This window comes from Manis javanica, chromosome 10, assembly GCF_040802235.1.
Source record: "Manis javanica isolate MJ-LG chromosome 10, MJ_LKY, whole genome shotgun sequence".
NCBI classification, from domain to species: Eukaryota; Metazoa; Chordata; class Mammalia; order Pholidota; family Manidae; genus Manis; species Manis javanica.
The window spans coordinates 70758491-70778957 of NC_133165.1; positions in this window are offsets into that span (position 1 = coordinate 70758491).

A 20467-nucleotide genomic window follows, 5' to 3' on the forward strand; every position below is an offset into this window, starting at 1 on the left:
TTTATGCACACAATCCAACTTGTCCCCTCAGCAATATACATTCATACAATAATCAGTTCTGATACATGAATCATAATTTAGGGAAACTTCCAGAGAAGTGATAGTTACCATTATCTTACACTGCCATTTTAAAGAATGATTAGACACTAGAGAAAAGCAGAGACCAAGACAAAGCCAACTACTGGTTTAGTAACAGAAAGAGAAGGATTAGGAATGGGGAGGCCATGAAGAGTAATCTATGACCATACTTCTGATGTAGCCTTGGGAAAGTGATTTTATCCCTCTGGGTATCAGGTTAGTCATTTTTATTTATTTATTTATATTACTATTATATTTTACCAAAGTATAGTTGGTGTATAATATTATATTGGATTCAAGTATACCACATAGTGATTTGGCAGTTAGCTACATTATTAAATGCTCACCCCAACTGATGTAGTTATTATCAACATAAAAAGATGTTACAGAACTGTGGCTAATTTATATTATGATTGAGATTTTGTGCCTCTTTATCCTCTTCACCTGCTTCATCCACCCACCTCCACCTCTCCTCCATAATAACCACTGGTCCCTTCTCAGTGTCTGTGAGTTTATTTCTGTTTTGTTAATTTGCTTCACTTTGTTTAGATTCCACATATAAGTGAAATCATACGGTATTTTTTCTGCCTGGCTTACTTCACTTAGCATAATACCCTGTAGGTCCATCCATGTTGTTGAAAATGGCAAGGTTCCTTTCTTTTTATGGCTGAATAATATTCCATTGTCTATATGTACTACATCTTCTTTATCTATTTATCTTCTGATGGACACTTTGGTTGCTTCCATATCTTGGCTATTGTAAATAATGTGGCATAAACATGAGAATGCATATATCTTTTTAAATCAGTGATTTTGTTTTCTTTGGACATATATATACTGAGAAGTGAAATTACTGGGTTATATTGTGTTTCTATTTTTAGACTTTTGTGGAAGCTCCATACTGCTTTCCATAGTGGCCACGCCAACTGACATTCCAATCAACAGTGCAGCAGGGTTCCCTTTTCACCACATCCTTGCCAACACTTGTTATTTCTTGTTTTTTGGATGGTAGCCATTCTGACTTGTGTGAAGTGATATTTCATTGTGGTTTTAATTTGCATTTCTCTGATGATTAGTGATATGGAACATGCTAGTCATTATTAAAAATGAGAATTGAACTTTCCATTCTACTTACTAATTGGATTATTGTGGGAATGTATTAAAAGAAAATACTTTAAAAGTTATATATTTCTAAACCTAGAGGGAATTATGTTAAGTGAAATAGGCCAGGCAGAGAAAGACAAATACCATATGATTTCACTTATTTGTGGTATATAAAAATATTTCTCATTTTTCTTTTGTTTTCAACAGAAAATGAGGCTTAGCTGAGAAAAACATATGGTGGCACATGTTAGGAATTCTATAGAGTTGAAGGTGGGATTTGGTGAAGAATTGTTTCTTAGTAAGCTAGATGGTGTTATGTGAACAGTAATAGTAGACACAGTGAATGATGAGCTCCTTTTCAACACTTTAATATTGAAATCATTTTTAAATAGTTTTATGCCAATAGATAAAGATAGAAGAAATAAGGATGTTCATAGATTGAAAAGCATGAAATAACTTCACTTAGATGAAGAGCAGAGTATGTAATCTGGACTGATGAAAAAGGAGGTTATTCAGGATCTCAATGTTAATAAGTGAAGAAAATAGGGCAAAAGTATAGACTTTTGAAGACTATGATGAGATGTTTAAAACTTTCCTGTACTTATTATTTTTTCAAATGTTGTGACTTGTGATCAAAAGGTTCAGAAACATGAAATTGTAATGACCAAAGACACTTCGGGCTATCATTTTTCTCTTTTCTTAAAGAAGAATAGCTGACCTGTGACATTCTCCTTTGTGACTGTCCTGTCTGAACTGTAGCAGCTGATCTGTTCATAAACGATACCATTACACATGATCTAATGCTAAAACAACAAATATTTGAGAGCTAGGGATGGCTGCAATTTGTTGGCATGATTAGAAATGGAATTTCTGCTTCAGATGTTGACTTCTTCATCTACTTCTACGGAACTTCAAAGGATCTTGTATTTCAGTATAATATTAAGACTTTGGGTAACAGATTATTGACTTGAAATAAATAAAATGCCAATGAAAACACATTGTTTTTTGTAAGTGAGGATCTAGAGGGTTTCAGCTCCCCATGTTTGCTTGTTTTGGCATTGCTTTAAATTTTAATGTTTGTAATTGAATTATATCCATTTACATAAAATATAGAATAAATTGGATGATTTAGGTGAGTATAGATTTTGAAATTATCTATAAAATTATAAAATTGTGTTATGTTCCAAGAAGACAGTTACTTTCATAATGAGGTATTGGTATTGACTATTGTATTTATAGAAGGTATGTTATTTTCATTGATTACTGTAGCTCTTTTATTCTTTTACTTTCTTATTTTTATTAGTGTAATGATGTGTTTAAGGCATAATACCAGTCTATTTTCTGAGGTTCGAGTGCAACAGCCTCCTCTTTGTATGTATCAGTATATTTACTCCAGCATAAAATTAGAAAATCTGAATTTTTTCAGTTAAGTATTCAAAAATATTTAGTTTCCTAGTAAACTTTTTGATGGTTGATTTATGTCCTTTATTAGAACTGACATTGTACTTATTCTATATATATATTTGTTTCCCTTAAACCAGGTACACTTAGTTACTTTATTAACCTTTCTCAAATGTCTTCTCAAGCCTTTTGCTCATTTATATAACCTCAGATACTGCCATGACATTGCGGTTCAGGATAGCCAGAGTCTGTATTAACATTTTTTATTAAATTTACCAATTCAAAACCATGAACACAAACACAAGGTTTTTTCTTCTATGATTAATAGCAGAGGGTCAAATTCTCTCAGTAGCCAGCAGATCTTGTCTAGAATATTATGTAACAATCTGTGCTTTCCTAAGTAGAATGAAGAAAACTTAGAGAGTTGGTGTTATTGAATCATAAAGATAATGGAAATCTTAGTAAGTTTTATACTGTGAAAAAGTTAAAGGATCCATAATGATAAAGAAAAGTTGTGAATAATTTTATTAGGCTGCATCTTTGCAAGTCAGATTACTAGTTTTGGCATAGTATTTTAAAACTGCAAAAAATATTCTAAGACAGACTATATAATTACTGCATATATAAGTGGAAGAAAATGATTATGGCCTAAAATATGAATGATTTCAAGGAAAAGTATGTTTGTCCAACAAATTCTTGAGTTTGTGGAGGAATACTTAATCTTTCACAGGAATCAAGGATGGCATGTGCTGTTTTAGAGTAATGGTTGATATTTATAAGATAAAACATTTAAAGGATCCTTTAACTTTCTAATTTGTTTCCCAACAGAGAATGGCATCATTGGTTGTCCATTGGAAAAAAATGTTAGCCAGTAAATAGAAGATTTGACATTAGCATATTTTGTGTAAAAAGATGGTCATGATAATCTACAATCGATAGTTTGGCATTATGTTTTTCTACTGCATTGATGCATAAAGTGGTGATCTTAACAATCAATAGAAAAAATTAAGGCAAGATTATAAATGGGGTAACATTTTAGTTATTACGTATAAAATGATTTCTAGTGTTTTATGTTTTTTTTTTGAGAGGGCATCTCTCATATTTATTGTTCAAATGGTTGTTAACAACAATAAAATTCTGTACAGGGGACTCAATGCACAATCATTAATCAACCCCAAGCCTAATTCTCAACAGTCTCCAATCTACTGAAACATAATGAACAAGTTCTTACATGGTGAACAGTGCAAGGGCATTCATCACAGAAACTTCCAGTTTTGATCATGCATTTTGAACTATAAACAATCAGGTCAAATATGAATATTCATTGGATTTTTATACTTGATTTATATATGAATCCCACATTTCTCCCTTTTTATTATTATTATTATTATTATTATTATTATTATTATTATTATTATTATTTTTAAGAAAATGCTGAAGTGGTAGATAGATGCAAGATAAAAGTAGAAAACATATAGGGGGTGGAGCCAGGATGGCGGCGTGAGTAGAGCAACGGAAATCTCCTCCCAAAACCACATATATCTATGAAAATATAACAAACACAACTCTTCCTTAAATAGAGACCAGAGGACACAGGACAACATCCAGACCACATCCACACCTGCAAGAACTCAGCACATTGCCCCCTGTGGGTGGAGAGGAGTCAGCAGGGAGGGAAAGAGAGCCCAGGACTGCTGAACTCCCAGCCCCAGGATTCCGGACCAGAGTGCAGACACAGTGCATGCGTGGGGTCCTGGATACTAGGGAAACAGGATGGCAGGACCGGTGAGTGGGTGCCTGAGGCTGATGCCAGAGAACAAAGAAATGGGAGCAGTTTTTCTTTTTGGCGAGTGCTTTTTGGAAGACTTAAAAGGACAGGGACCCCAATACTAGGGAAACAGGGCAGCAAGACTGGTGAGCAGGTGCCTGAGACTGGCGCCTGAGGACAAAGAAAATCGTGAGTTTTTCCCTTTTTTTTTTTTTCTCTTTCGTTGTTGCTGTTGTTGTTTTGGTTTGGAGAGTGCTTTTAGGAAGTCTTGAAGGGGAAGGACAGGACACTTAGCCCAGAGGCAGGGAATTTGGGGATCTCTGGGCACTCTAACCCCTGGGCAACAGGGAGCACAGAGGCCCTTTACAGAGATAAATAGCCTCCCGGCCGCTCCCCCTCCAATGGGGCTCCACCATTTTGGAGGAGCAGCCCTGGCCAGGCCACACCCACAGCAACAGCTGAGATAAACCCCAAAAACCAACCAGGCAGGTAGGGGAAGCCCTGTCTGCGCAGAGCTGCCAAGGATAAGCCACTAGAAATCACTATTCTCCCAGGAGAGGAAAGTCACAAACCAACAAGAAGGAAAGCTCTCCCAGCTGTCACTCGTACCAGCTATGCAAACTATCTCTATCACCATGAAAAGGCAAAACTACAGGCAGACAAAGATCACAGAGACAACAACTGAGAAGGAGACAGATGTAACCAGTCTTTCTGAAAAAGAATTCAAAATAAAAATCATGAACATGCTGAAAGAGATGCAGAGAAAACTGCAAGAGCAATGGGATGAAGTCCAGAGGGAGATCACATATGTCAGGAAGGGGATCACAGAAGTGAAACAAACCCTGGAAGGATTTATAAGCAGAATGGATAAGATGCAAGAGGCCATTGAAAGAATAGAAACCAGAGAACAGGAACGTATAGAAGCTGACATAGAGAGAGATAAAAGGATCTCCAGGAACGAAACAATACTAAGAAAACTATGTGACCAATCCAAAAGGAATAATATTTGTATTATAGGGGTACCATAAGAAGGAGAAAGAGGAAAAGGGATAGAAAGACTCTTTGAAGAAATAATTGCTGAAAACTTCCCCAAACTGTGGGAGGAAATAATGGAACAGATCACGGAAATACACAGAACCCCCAACAGAAAGGATCCAAGGAGGACAACACCAAGACACATAATAATTAAAATGGCAAGGATCAAGGACAAGGAAAGAGTTTTAAAGGCAGCTAGAGAGAAAAAGGTCACCTATAAAGGAAAACCCATCAGGCTAACATCAGACTTCTCGACAGAAACCCTACAGGCCAGAAGAGAATGGCATGATATATTTAATGCAATGAAACAGAACGGTCTTGAACCAAGGATACTGTATCTGGCACGACTATCATTTAAATATGATGGCGGGATTAAACAATTCCCAGACAAGCAAAAGTTGAGGGAATTTCACTCCCACAAACCACCTCTACAGGGCATCTTGCAGGGACTGCTCTAGATGGGAGCACTCCTAAAAAGAGCACAGAACAAAACACCCAACAAATGAAGAAGGGAGGAGGAGGAATAAGAAGGGAGAGAAGAAACGAATCTCCAGACAGTGCATATAACAGCTCAATAAGCGAGTTAAGTTAGGCAGTAAGATACCAAAGAGGCTAGCCTTGAACCTTTGGTAACCAAGAATTTAAAGCCTGCAATGGCAATAAGTACATATCTCTCAATAGTCACCCTAAATGTAATTGGACTTAATGCACCAATCAAAAGACACAGAGTAATAGAATGGATAAAAAAGCAAGACCCATCTGTATGCTGCTTAAAAGAAACTCACCTCAAGCCCAAAGACAGGCACAGACTAAAAGTCAAGGGATGGAAAACACATATTTCAGGTAAACAACAGTGAGAAGAAAGCAGGGGTTGCAGTACTAATATCAGACAAAATAGACTTCAAAACAAAGAAAGTAACAAGAGATAAAGAAGGACACTACATAATGATAAAGGGCTCAGTCCAACAAGAGGATATAACCATTGCAAATATATATGCACCCAACACAGGAGCACCAGCATTTGTGAAATAAATACTAACAGAACTAAAGAGGGAAATAGACTGAAATGCATTCATTTTAGGAGACGTAAACACACCACTCACCCCAAAGGACAGATCGAGGAGGCAGAAAATAAGTAAGGACACACAGGCACTGAACAACACACTAGAACAGATGGATCTTATAGACATCTATAGAACTCTATATCCAAAAGCAACAGGCTATACATTCTTCTCAAGTGCACATAGAACATTCTCCAGAATAGATCACATACTAGCTCACAAAAAGAGCCTCAGTAAATTCCAAAATATTGAAATTCTACCAACCAATTTTTCAGACCACAAAGGTATAAAAGTAGAAATAAATTCTACAAAGAAAACAAAAGGCTCACAAACACATGGAGGCTTAACAACATACTTCTAAATAATCAATGGATCAATGAACAAATCAAAATAGAGATCAAGGAATATATAGAAACAAATGACAACAACACCACAAAGCCCCAACTTCTCTGGGACACAGCGAAAGCAGTCTTAAGAGGAAAGTATATAGCGATCCAGGCACACTTGAAGAAGGAAGAACAATCCCAAATGAATAGTCTAATATCACAATTATTGAAACTGGAAAAAGAAGAACAAATGAGGCCTAAAGTCAGCAGAAGGAGGAACATAATAAAGATCAGAGAAGAAATAAACAAAATTGAGAAGAATAAAACAATAGCAAAAATCAACGAAACCAAGAGCTGTTTCTATGAGAAAATAAAATAGATAAGCCTCTAGCCAAACTTATTAAGAGAAAAAGAGAATCAACACAAATCAACATAATCAGAAATGAGAATGAAAAATCATGACAGACTCCACAGCAATACAAAGAATTATTAAAGACTAATATGAAAACCTATATGCTAACAAGCTGGAAAACCTAGAAGAAATGGACAACTTCCTAGAAAAATACAACCTCCCAAGACTGACCAAGGAAGAAACACAAAAGTTAAACAAACCAATTACGAGCAAAGAAGTTGAAACGGTAATCAAAAAACTACCCAAGGACAAAACCCCGGGGCAGGATGGATTTACATAGGAATTTTATCAGACACACAGAGAAGACATAATACCCATTCTCCTAAAAGTGTTCCAAAAAATAGAAGAGGAGGGAATACTCCCAAACTCATTCTATAAAGCCAACATCACCCTAATACCAAAACCAGGCAAAGACCCCACCAGAAAAGAAAATTACATACCAATATCCCTGATGAATATAGATGCAAAAATACTCAATAAAATATTAGCAAACAGAATTCAACTGTATATCAAAAGGATCATACACCATGACCAAGTGGGATTCATCCCAGGGATGCAAGGATGGTACAACATTCGAAAATCCATCAACATCATCCAGCACATCAACAAAAAGAAAGACAAAAACCACATGATCATCTCCATAGATGCTGAAAAAGCATTTGACAAAATTTAACATCCATTCATGATAAAAACTCTCAGCAAAATGGGAATAGAGGGCAAGTACCTCAACATAATAAAGACCATATACGATAAACCCACAGCCAACATTATACTGAACAGCGAGAAGCTGAAAGCATTTCCTCTGAGATCGGGAACCAGACAGGGATGCCCACTCTCCCCCCTGTTATTTAACATAGTACTGGAGGTCCTAGTCACACAATCAGACAAAACAAAGAAATACAAGGAATCCAGATTGGTAAAGAAGAAGTTAAACTGTCACTATCTGCAGATGATATGATACTGTACATAAAAAACCCTAAAGACTCCACTCCAAAACTACTAGAACTCATATCGGAATACAGCAAAGTTGCACGATACAAAATTAACACACAGAAATCTGTAGCTTTCCTATACACTAAAAATGAACCAATAGAAAGAGAAATCAGGAAACCAATTCCATTCACAATTGCATCAAAAATAATAAAATACCTAGGAATAAACCTAACCAAGGAAGTGAAAGACCTATACCCTGAAAACTACAAGTCACTCTTAATAGAAATTAAAGGGGACACTAACAAATGGAAACTCATCCCATGCTCATGGCTAGGAAGAATTAATATCGTCAAAATGGCCATCCTGCCCAAAGCAATATTCAGATTTGATGCAATCCCTCTCAAATTACCAGCAACATTCTTCAATGAACTGGAACAAATAATTCAAAAATTCATATGGAAACACCAAAGACCCTGAATAGCCAAAGCAATCCTGAGAAAGAAGAATAAAGTAGGGAGAATCTCACTCCCCACATTCAGGCTCTACTACAAAGCCATAGTAATCAAGACAATTTGGTAGTGGCACAAGAACAGAGCCACAGACCAGTGGAACAGATTAGAGACTCCAGAAATTAACCCAAACATATATGGTCAATTAGTATTTGATAAAGGAGCCATGGACATACAATGGCAAAATGACAGTCTCTTCAACAGATGGTGCTGGCAAAACTGGACAGCTACATGTAGGAGAATGAAACGAGAACATTGTCTAACCCATATACAAAGGTAAACTCAAAATGGATCAAAGACCTGAATGTAAGTCATGAAACCATTAAACTCTTGGAAAAAAACATAGGCAAAAACCTCTTAGACATAAACATGAGTGACCTCTTCTTGAACATATCTCCCCGGGCACGGAAAACAACAGCAAAAATGAGCAAGTGGGACTACATTAAGCTGAAAAGCTTCTGTACAGCAAAAGACACCATCAATAGAACAAAAAGGAACCCTAGAGTATAGGAGAATATATTTTAAAATGACAGATCCGATAAAGGCTTGACGTCCAGAATATGTAAAGAGCTCACACACCTCAACAAACAAAAAACAAATAACCCAATTAAAGAATGGGCAGAGGAATTGGACAGTTCTCTAAAAAAGAAATACAGATGGCCAACAGACACATGAAAAGATGCTCCACATCGCTAATTGTCAGAGAAATGCAAATTAAAACTACAATGAGGTATCACCTCACACCAGTAAGGATGGCTGCCATCCAAAAGACAAACAACAACAAATGTTGGCGAGGCTGTGGAGAAAGGGGAACCCTCCTACACTGCTGGTGGGAATCTAAATAAGTTCCACCATTGTGGAAAGCAGTATGGAGGTTCATCAAAATGCTCAAAACAGACCTACCATTTGACCCAGAAATTCCACTCCTAGGAATTTACCCTAAGAATGCAGCAATCAAGTTTCAGAAAGACAGATGCCCCCCTATGTTTATCGCAGCACTATTTACAATAGCCAAGAATTGGAAGCAACCTAAATGTCCATCGGTAGATGAATGGATAAAGAAGATGTGGTACATATACACAATGGAATACTACTCAGCCATAAGAAGAGGGAAAATCCTACCATTTGCAGCAACATGGATGGAGCTAGAGAGTATTATGCTCTGTGAAATAAGCCAAGCGGAGAAAAAGAAATACCAAATGATTTCACTCATCTGAGGAGTATAAGAACAAAGGATAAACTGAAGGAACAAAACAGCAGTGGAATTACAGAATCCAAAAATGGACTAACAGGTACCAAAGGGAAAGGAACTAGGGAGGATGGGTGGGCAGGGAGGGATAAGTGGAGGGGGAGAAGAAAGGGGGTTTTAAGATTAGCATGCATGGGGGAAAGGGAGAAAAGTGAGGGAGGGCTGTACAACACAGAGAGGACAAGTAGTGATTCTACAACATTTTGCTATGCTGGTGGACAGTGACTGTAATGTGGTTTTTAGGGGGGACTTGGTATATGGGAGAGCATAGTAAACATAGTATTCTTCATGTAAGTGTAGATTAAAGATTAAAAAAAAGGAAAAAAAGAAAGAAAGAAAAGGGGGATTACTCCTTGATAGGATAAAACTATTGGTAAATCAAAGATTAACGCATGCTTTAAATATCCTTAATTTTGATCACTTAAAGGGTATCAGATGATCGGCTATGGAGGTACTCTTTTCTGATAATATTCCTTTCTCTTAATAATAATAAAAAAAAAAAAGCAGTTCCTGTGTGCTGACCTCCAATGTGTTCTACACAGTGGTATAGAGGGCATGTGAAAGTGTGGGCAAAGGGTCTGTTTGTTTTTATGCAGAAGATCAAGGCCTAGCTTGGCTACCCAGAAAATGAACTAAGATACCATATGGGGAGGAGCTTCCGGCATCAGCACTCTCTGGAGGACTCGTGCCAGGGGATGATCATCAAAAAGCCTCCACAGGGATCCGGGCGATGCTGTGGTTGTGGCTGCGTCCATCCCACTGTTTCCTTGACTTGCCACTGGAATGAGGAGAGAGATGTCTAGGCTGGCACGTGCATACAGTGAGACAACGAATTTGAGTGGATCTGTACTGTTGGAACTCAATCAGGAGTTGGGAGGGGTGCAAGTTGTAGCGCTCCAAAATCTTACAACTATAGACTATCTACAGTTAAAAGAACATATGGGATGTGAACAGATCCCAGAAATGGGTTGCTTTAATTTGCTTGATTTCTCTCAGACTATTCAAGTACAGTTGGACAATATCCATCATATCATAGACAAATTCTCACAAATGCCTAGGGTGCCTAACTGGTTTTCTTGGCTTCACTGGAGATGGCTGGTAATTATAGATTTGATTAGTTTATGTCACCACCATATTCCTATTATGTTAATATGTGTGCGCAAGTTAGTAGTTTAAAACCTGCTTAAGGTACTCTACAAGAAGATATGTCAAAGAAATGATCAATCCTCCCATGTTTTCTTCCATATGCTACCTCTATAGCTTTTCTTCTTCCTTCCTAATTACAACCTTTAAATAGAATTCGTGCCTCATATCCAATTTACTGAGTATCGTAATTCCTCCAGGTGGTAAAGATACCTCGAGATAAGTGCTGGGCAGAGAAGCCACAGGGCATAAATCTCCAAAGAAGTAAAAAACTAACCTTTTCAAACAATACGGCTTCTCTCTCACTTACCAACTTTACATTTCCCTGTATGGCCCCGGAAGATGACTGGTTAGCCAGAGACGGGTAAGATTCCTCAAGGGAGAAACAGGCACAGTCGCAGGGGGGCCATCAGGTGAGAAATCGGGGAACAGCAGTGGTGAAGCTTAGAACCTCACCCCCCCCCCCTTGTTTTGAGAGAAAGCTTCTGCATCCGTGGATGTTTTATTGCCCTTGTCTAGCTCGGATTAGCACATAGTCTACAGGCACACACCTGATCATCTACAATTGCCCTCTTACAACACTAAACTATGTTTTCTAACTTTATCTTGCATCTACCTACCACTTCAGGATTTTATTAAAAATAAAAATAATAATAAAGGGAGAAATGTGGTATCCACATATAAATCAAGTATAAAAATCAAACGAATGTTCAAATTTGACCTGACTGTTTATAATTCCTAATGCATGATCAAAACCGATAGTTTCTGTGATGACTGCCCTTGTACTGTTCACCATGTAAGAACTTATTCACTATGTAAGAATTCGTTCACCATGTAAGAACTTGTTCGTTTGCTTCAGAAGATTGGAGACTGACGAGAATTAGGCTTGGTGGATTAATGATTGTGCACTGAGCATTGATCCCCCTATACAGAATTTTATTGTTAACAACCATCTAATCAATAAATATGAGAGATGCCCTCTCAAAAAAAATTATTAAAAATTAAGTTTATTTCCTTTGTTTCAGTAACTTTTAGAGGAGTTTTTCTGAAGAAGGGAATCAGATCCAATTAAAAGACATATGTACATCATGGCTTTTAACTTGAGAAAAATTGGAAACGTTGGAATGGCAATGATTCAATAAAGAATTGTACGTCCTCGAGGAGAACATCGTGTAGCATTTTTAAATAATGTTTTATAAGGAATGTTAGTTTTAAAAAAGGCTGCAAAACGGCACATGCACTGAGATACCCAAATTTCTGTTTGTTTGAATATTTTTGAAGTGTTAAGCAAATACTGTGAACTGAAGAATGATTGTCTCTGGGTGGTGAGATTATGGTGATTGTTAAATTCTTGTGTGCTTTCTGCATTATCTAGCTTTTCTACAATTCTGTACTTCTATATCTCAGTTTTTATAGTAAGGGGGAAACTATCTTCAATGAATAAAATAATCCTCTTGTTGCAAATCAAGACTCCTCAGCTGTAAAGAAGGTTGTAATTCTAGATGGAAGCTGTTCCTATTATTGGTCCTAACAGCAGAGAAGAATTTAAGCTCTCTAGGTAGGACTGGTCAACTTTAAATCTCTTTCAATATCCATAGATTTTTCTGAGTCGATTGTTCCAAGAAAGACCACCACTGATACTTCGCAGATTGTCCATGACTAAAACTTAACATTCCCTGATCCACCCACTGTGATTTCAGAGCAATAAATTTTTGTTGGTCTTAATGGATTCAGCACTTGCTAACAAAAAAGAAAGAAAAAGGTAGAAAACATAGTTTAGTGCTGTAAGAGGGTAAATGTAGATGATCAGGTGTGTGCCTATAGGCTAAGTATTAATACAAGCTAGACAAGGGCAACAAAATATCCACATATGAAGAAGATTTCTCTCAAAACAGGGGGGGTGAGATTCTAAGCCTCACCTCTGTTGATCCCCAATTTCTCACCTGATGGCCCCCCTTTGACTGTGCCTGTCTTAGGTTGTTGTCCCTTGAGGAATCTTACCCATCTCTGGCTAACCAGTCATCTTCTGGGGCCATACAGGGAAATGTAAAGTAGTGTTTTATGTTTTATTCTAGGTTTACACTTTTTGAATATACACTATTTGAAAGGGTTTTACTACACACAAGGTATTGTGAGAATTTAAAATATCAACAAATAATTCTTATCACCAAGGCGCTTATTATACAGCTTGGGAGAAATGACAATATAATTATTAATAACAATTAGAAAACTAAAAAGCAATCAGATTTTTCAAGTTATGACAAACATTAGATGTGAAAAGGCTAAGTACAGGATTAATCTCTAAGTGAACTATGCCGGTTTTATTTGTAGCATGATTTAGAGAGGTATGAGAAATAATTTCAAGTAAAAACTGTTAGGGAAGGCCACAAACAAATGTAATTAGACTAAAGTAGAATTCAACCTCCATGAAAGTACTGTACACATTGTTCAACAATGTACGTAAATGTACAGAGTCGGGTATGAGCAATGGCATCTGTAGAGACAGTGAGCCCATTTTGACTAAAACACACATGTAAAAGTGGAAGATAGAGCATAAGAATAATTTGGACTTAGACTGTGGATAGAATTGAATTTCTAGCTCAAGAAGCTGCACTTTGTTCTCTATATTCATATGCTATGGAGCACATGGATTATTAAAGATGCACATCTGAGACCACTTCAGGAGCAATAGAGAAATCAAACCACAGTGGAACTGAAGTCCCATCTCCCTTGCTCCAACCTTTTCTGTACCATTTCAATGTTCTTTACAAGAATCTGAAAAGGTAGGGAAAATAAGAAAATCAATTTTCTGGTAATAAGGAATCAGTGAATTTTACAAGGCTGTATATAGTATGAAGACTCTTTAGGCACTTTGAAAAAAAAAAAGACTCAAATAGCTCATTGACAAAGCTATGATCAAAAGCGGCAAGGACAGAGCCAGGTTAGGTGGTCTGTGAGGATCCCACATGAAAGGCATGACTCCTGTGAGCCATAAAGACTGAATCTCTTTGGCTTTGCTTATGGAACCACTGACCAGTCATTTAGTGGAAGGAGGGCTTACGGAGGCTGTGGCATCTAGGAGAGCAGTGAGGGGGCTGAAGTGTCAGACCGCCATTTCCATCAGGATCACACAGAAAGTAGTTCACCACAGGAAAAGATTCAAAGCAAATGCATGAATCCAATACACACAATAAAGTATCGGAGCAGAGAATTAAACAATCATATAATCACAAGTGGGATTCTTTAGAACTGATGCCTGTGCGGAGGTGGAAATGAAGCAGTTCAGGAAAGTAGGTATAGGCCTGAAGTAGAATAACAGGCTTTGGAATAGAAAGATCTGTGTCCCATAAGAAAAATAAACACATTCTTCCTTATTTTATCCACTTGTATCATGTTAGGCATCTGAATCAACAATCTGAAAAAAATCCCTTTGGATTTGCTCTTAGACTTGTGTTGAACATACTACCAATTTTTATTAATAAATTTGAATTTCTCTTCTTTTTTTTCTATCCACTTCTACTTTGCTCTTTACCTCAAATCCTCCACTGTGGATTAATTCACTTCCTTCAGTCCTCCTTTCCTCTGATCTCTACTAAAGTAACCTTTCCTAAAAAGCCTTCTCTAGTTACCAAATCTAAAATCTCCCCGCTCCTAACACCTCCTAACATTCTTCCCTACTTTGATTTTATTCATATCACTGATTATTATCTAGCATAGTACATAATATTGTATATATAAATACAATGAATATATACATATATATATATATATGTATATATTCACCTTTCTCTCAGGAATATAAACAGAATCAAGACAGAATTTCTGTTTTATTCTGTCCACTATTGTATTCTCAGTATTTAAAACATTCATTATCATATAGTTGATAAAAATGCCAAAAATATTTGGTTACCTAAAACTGATTATTTCATTGTAGGGTCTATTTTGAAATTCACAATCTTTTCATTTGAAAACAATTAATTTAATTAATATTTACTATATACTACACTATATCCTATGCACTATAAAAATCATTGTATGTATAGAAATGAACAAAAACTATCACCTTTACAGTTCTAATGTGGTCATGGGCCTTACAGATTAATGAGAATGCAGGCATTATGCAAATTTTCAAACAAATATGTAACTCTAAAATATTATAAATGCTAGGATAAAAAATACAGGCTTTAATGAAATAGCAAGGAAAGCTTCTCTAAAGAAGTGATTTTTTTTTTTAGTTGGGGCTAAAGGATAACTAAGAGGTGAGCAATGGAAGCAGGCAGGGCCATTATAAACTGAAGGATTAGTCCAAGCAGGAAAATCTTTGTTCTGTGGAGAAACTGAAAGGTCAATAACCTAGAGCTGTAGGAGGGGAAGCTTTGGAGAATTGTAAACTTAGAGAGAGAGAAATGAATACCAGAACACAGAAAATCTTGGAAGACATGTTAAAGATATTAATATTCAACTATGGCTATCAGTGATTGTCAACCCTACCAAACCCACTTATTTTCTATAACATATGATTTATACTCTATATATTATGAAAGAAATACTCTGATTATATTATGAAAGAAAAAAGGAAAGCAATGTGTAATAAAATAATATTTAAATCTGTGCATTCAGGAGTGTTACTCTACTGAAAGATTATATTCAAGTAATCTGAAGCTTATACCTGTGTGTACTCTCTCCACGAGTTGATATATTTACAAAGCAAACAAACACAGATTATTATTATGGTAATTCAGTTATCATGTGGTATTTCAGTGGTAATGGAAAACATCTTTTGGTTAATTTTCACAAACAAAAAAGTATAGTTTTCCTTAATTTGCACTGTAATTTCTCTCTGAGAAAGTAGAAAAATATGCTAGAAGACTAATCTCTCATCACACAAAAATAATTTGTATTCATTTGTATAATACAGTTTAGATTCTATGCTCAGATAGTTACAAACACATTTTTTCACATACATGAATCTTCTATGATTTATTCACAAGTCATATATGATGAGGGAAATTTCCAAATGTATGGGGCTATTCCACTAATAATAGAAGTCTAGCATCTTTGCCTGATGCACATTATGCCAATGGGGACACCATCATTTAATTATGAGTAAACCCTCCAAATTTCCAAAATACCTCTGAAGAGGAGGAGCCATCTGTGAAGAAAAGCACTGCTTTATGGGATCAAGTTTTATTTTTAGGTAGAAATATTTAAAATTCCAAACCATTATTAAGGTTGAACAATTCAAATATCCATTTCCAAAGCCTAATGGGATCGAGAAAGTAGGAAAATATGCTAGAAGACTAATCTTCAAGGATCCTATAGCTCTAATGTTGCTGGAACAAATGCCATAATGTTCCTCTTCTGAGGGTCACACCATTTATCACTCTAGCATATGTCCAGGACACATTTAAATCTTTATGCTTTCTTTCATTAGTTATAAAATATAAGAACACAAGATTTGGAGCCAGATTTGTAGTTCCAAAGTGTTAAATCAATAGGAAATCTCATAGGAAATATCAAAATACAACACTGACTAAAAACAAATAGCCCAGTTGGCTTAACAATACCTCTGAGGACACATCTAAGACATTTCAGGCCGTTTCCTTTCCATGCGCTGCACCAAAACCTCCACTAACACAGGAGTCAAAATGAGAGGAGGACCACCGCATGAAAGGAGGGATGGCAGGCAGCACTGAAGGGCTGGATTCAAAAGACATTTCTCCTACCCACTAGTTCTCAAATTATTGCTGTAAACTGGTGCAAAACCTTGGTGATCTGCCTTCCAGCTCTAGAGAGCACACCGAACAAGCAAAAGAACAAGAAAATACCTTATATTCTAAATCAGTTTATTTAATGACTGAAGCAAAACACTTCTGAAGAAGTACTCTGTTTCTCTTTTGCAATTTGGTAAAAGAGTGTTATGTTTTACAGACACTTTTTTCCTCACAATGGTACCTGATTCCAGGTGGTTTATATCCTATCTCACTATCTATTCCCCATTTCATAGAAAATAAATTGAGATATTGAGTGAGAACTGATGAATATGATAATTACAAATATTGACTACATAAATATGTAACACGAGAGGAAATGTCTTTTTTACTGAGGTCAAACTCATGTAACCAAAACACACAATTAGCCATTTTGAAGTTTATAATTTAGTGACATTTAATACATTTGAAATGTTGCAGAACCGTCACCTCTCTATAGTTTCAAACCTGCATCAGCCCAGAACACCCTGTACACTCTAAGTGATTGCTCACATTGTGTCTTCTCCCCATCTCCCCCCGGCAGTCATAATCTTTTTGTCTCTACAGACTTTCCCATTTGACACTTCAGATAATAGACATCATATCATTTTTATGTATGCCTTCTTTCACTTAGCATAATGTGTTCAAGGTTCATGAAAGTTTGTTAAATTTCTTCAATTGTTTCTCTGCGTCTATTGAGATAACCATGTTCTTTTTCCCTTCATTATATGAATGTGGTATATTATGATTTTCTTGTTTAACCACCCTTGTATTCTTGGAATAAATCCCGTTTGGACACAGTATATAACCCTTTTAACATGGAGTGGGATTCAAATTGCAAACACTTTGTTGAGGATTTTTATAAATCGTCTATTAGTAAGGGTATTGGTCTATAGTATAGTATATTTTTCTGGCTTCAGTATCAAAATAATGGTGGATTCATAGAATGAACTATGTAGTCCTTTCTCTATGTTTTTGGAGTAGTTTGAATAGAAATGGTGTTAGTTTTAGTTTAAATGTTGAGTTGATCAGTGAAGTTATCTGATCCAGGGCTTTTCTTTGTTTAGAGGTTTTTGATTACTGATTCAATTTCCTTACTTGTTATATCTTTGACATTTTTTATTTCTTCTTCAGAAAGTTTTGGTAAGTTGTGCATTTATTGGAATTTGTCCATTTCATCTAGAGCATCCAATTTGTTGGAATACAATTGGTAGTATTAGAATGATTTAAATTTCTGTAAGGTCAGTAGAAATACCCCAACTTTCATTTCTAATCTTAGATATTTATATCTTTCCTCCTCTTTCCTTAGCCTATCTAAAGGTTTGTTAATCTTGTTACTATTTTAAAGAACCAAATTTTGGTTTTGTTGATTTTCTCAATTATTTTTCTATCCTTTACTTCATTCATTTAATCCTTATTATTTCTTTCCTTCTGCAAACTTTGGCATCAGCTCTACTTTGTCTAATTCCATTTTATGTGTAATGTTAGGTAGTTAATGTGATATATATCATCTTTTTTTTTAATATAGGCACCACTATATAGTTCCCTCTGAATACTCTTTTTGCTAAATCCCATAAATTTTGGTATGTTGTGTTTTCATTTACATTCACTTCAAAGTATTTCCTAATTTCTTTTGTGATTTACTCATTGTCCCATTGGTTATTTAAAAGTAGATTGTTTAATGTTCACATATTTGTGATTTTTTTAGTTTTCCTTCTGTTATTAGTTTCTAGTATAATCCTATTATGATCAAAGAATATATTCTATATGATTTGAATCTTGTTGGAATTTGCCGATGTTTATTTTGTGGCCTAAATATGGTCTTTCCTGCAGAATATCCCATGTGCAGTTGAGAAGAGTGTGCATTCTGCTGTTGTTAGGAGGAGTGTTACATATATGTCTATTAGGTTCAGTTAGTTTATCGTAATGTTCCAAACTTCTATTTCCTGATTAACCTTCTGTCTAGTTGTTCTATCCATCATTTCCAGTGGAATACCAAAGTTTCCTCTTAGTATATTATTTATTTGTTTATTTTTATTGAGATGTAATTGACATATAACACTGTGTAAGTTAAAGTACAGTGAACCATTATTTTAGAACTTTCTATTTTTCTCATCAATTCTTTCATGTTTGCCTCATATATTTCAGGGCTCTGTTGTCTGTTTTGTACATGTTAACAATTGTTGTATCTTCTTGATGAATTGACCCTTCTATCAATATGTATGTCCTTCTTTGTCTCTTGTACCAGTCTTTATTCAAACTAGATTTTGTCTGATATTAATGTAGCCACCTCACCTCTCTTTTGTTTAGTTTTTGCATAGACTACCTTTTTATATCCGTTTATCTTCAACTTATTTGGATCTTGGGACCTAAAGTTAATATCTTGGAAGAACCCTAGAGTTGAGTTTTTTTTTTAAATCCTATCTGTCAATCTCTGCCTTTAATTAGAGAGTTAATCCATTTACATTTCAAGTGCTTACTGATAATGAAAATTCCTTCTGTCATTTTGCCATTTGTTTTCCATATGTCTTAAATTTTTCATGTTCCTCAGTTCCTCCAACATTCCTTATTTTTGTTTTTGATTGAGTCTTCCTGGTATAACATTTGATTCTCTCTTCATTTCCTTTCCTGTATATACTTCTTAGTTGTATTTTTAGCAGTCACCATGGAGATTACAGTTAATATTATAAATTTATATCAATCTAATTTTAATCAATTTTCAATTTGGCTTCAGTAGCATGCATTCATTCTATTCTCTGCTCCTCTATGTTCTATCCCCTAGAAAAATCTTACCTCCCAAAGGACCCATTTCCTAATACCATCACATTGGGTATTAAAATTCCAACTTAAGAATTTTGGGGGCACACAAACATTAAGACCATAGTACATTGTATACCCATTAATATAGACTTATAATTATTGATTTATGCATTTAAATGAGATGAGAGAAAAGGAGGAGTTACAATAAAAATATATGACTGTTTTTTCTTAATTGTACCTATGTAGTTACCTTTACAAGAGATCTTTATTTCTTTAAATGGCTTCAAGTTACCATCTGGTTTCTTTATTTCAGCCTGATAGAATCCCTTTATCATTTCTTGTAGGGCTGATTACTAGTGATGAACCCTTTCAGCTCTTGTTTATATGGGAACATCTTAACTTCTTCATTTCTAAAGGATAATTTTGGATAGAAAATTCTTCTTTTTTTTCTTTTCTCTTTTTCTTTTAGCACTTTAAATATATTATCCTGCTGCCTTCTGGGCAACCTGGCTTCTGATGAGAAAGCAGCTATTAATTTTATTGAGCATTTCTTAGACATGATGAATTTTTTCTCTTTTGAGGCTTTCAAGATTTTCTCTTTGTCTTTCTTTGTCTTTCCACAGTTTGATTATAGTGAATCTCAGTTTGGGAGTCCTTTGAACTTAACTTGCTTAGAGTTTGTTGAGTTTCTTGAATATGTATATTTCATGTATTACATTTAATTTGGGATGTTTCTTGCTATTATTAATTTTTCTGCTCCTTTTGCAATATCTTCTTTTTCTGGACATCCTATAATGCTTATGTTGACATACATAAAGGTATCTCGTAGGTTCCTTAGAATATGTTCATTTCTTTAAAGTTCTTTTTTCTTTCCCACCCCTCACATTGGATAATATCAATTGCTCTATCTTCAGTTAATTGTTTCTTTCTTCAGTTCA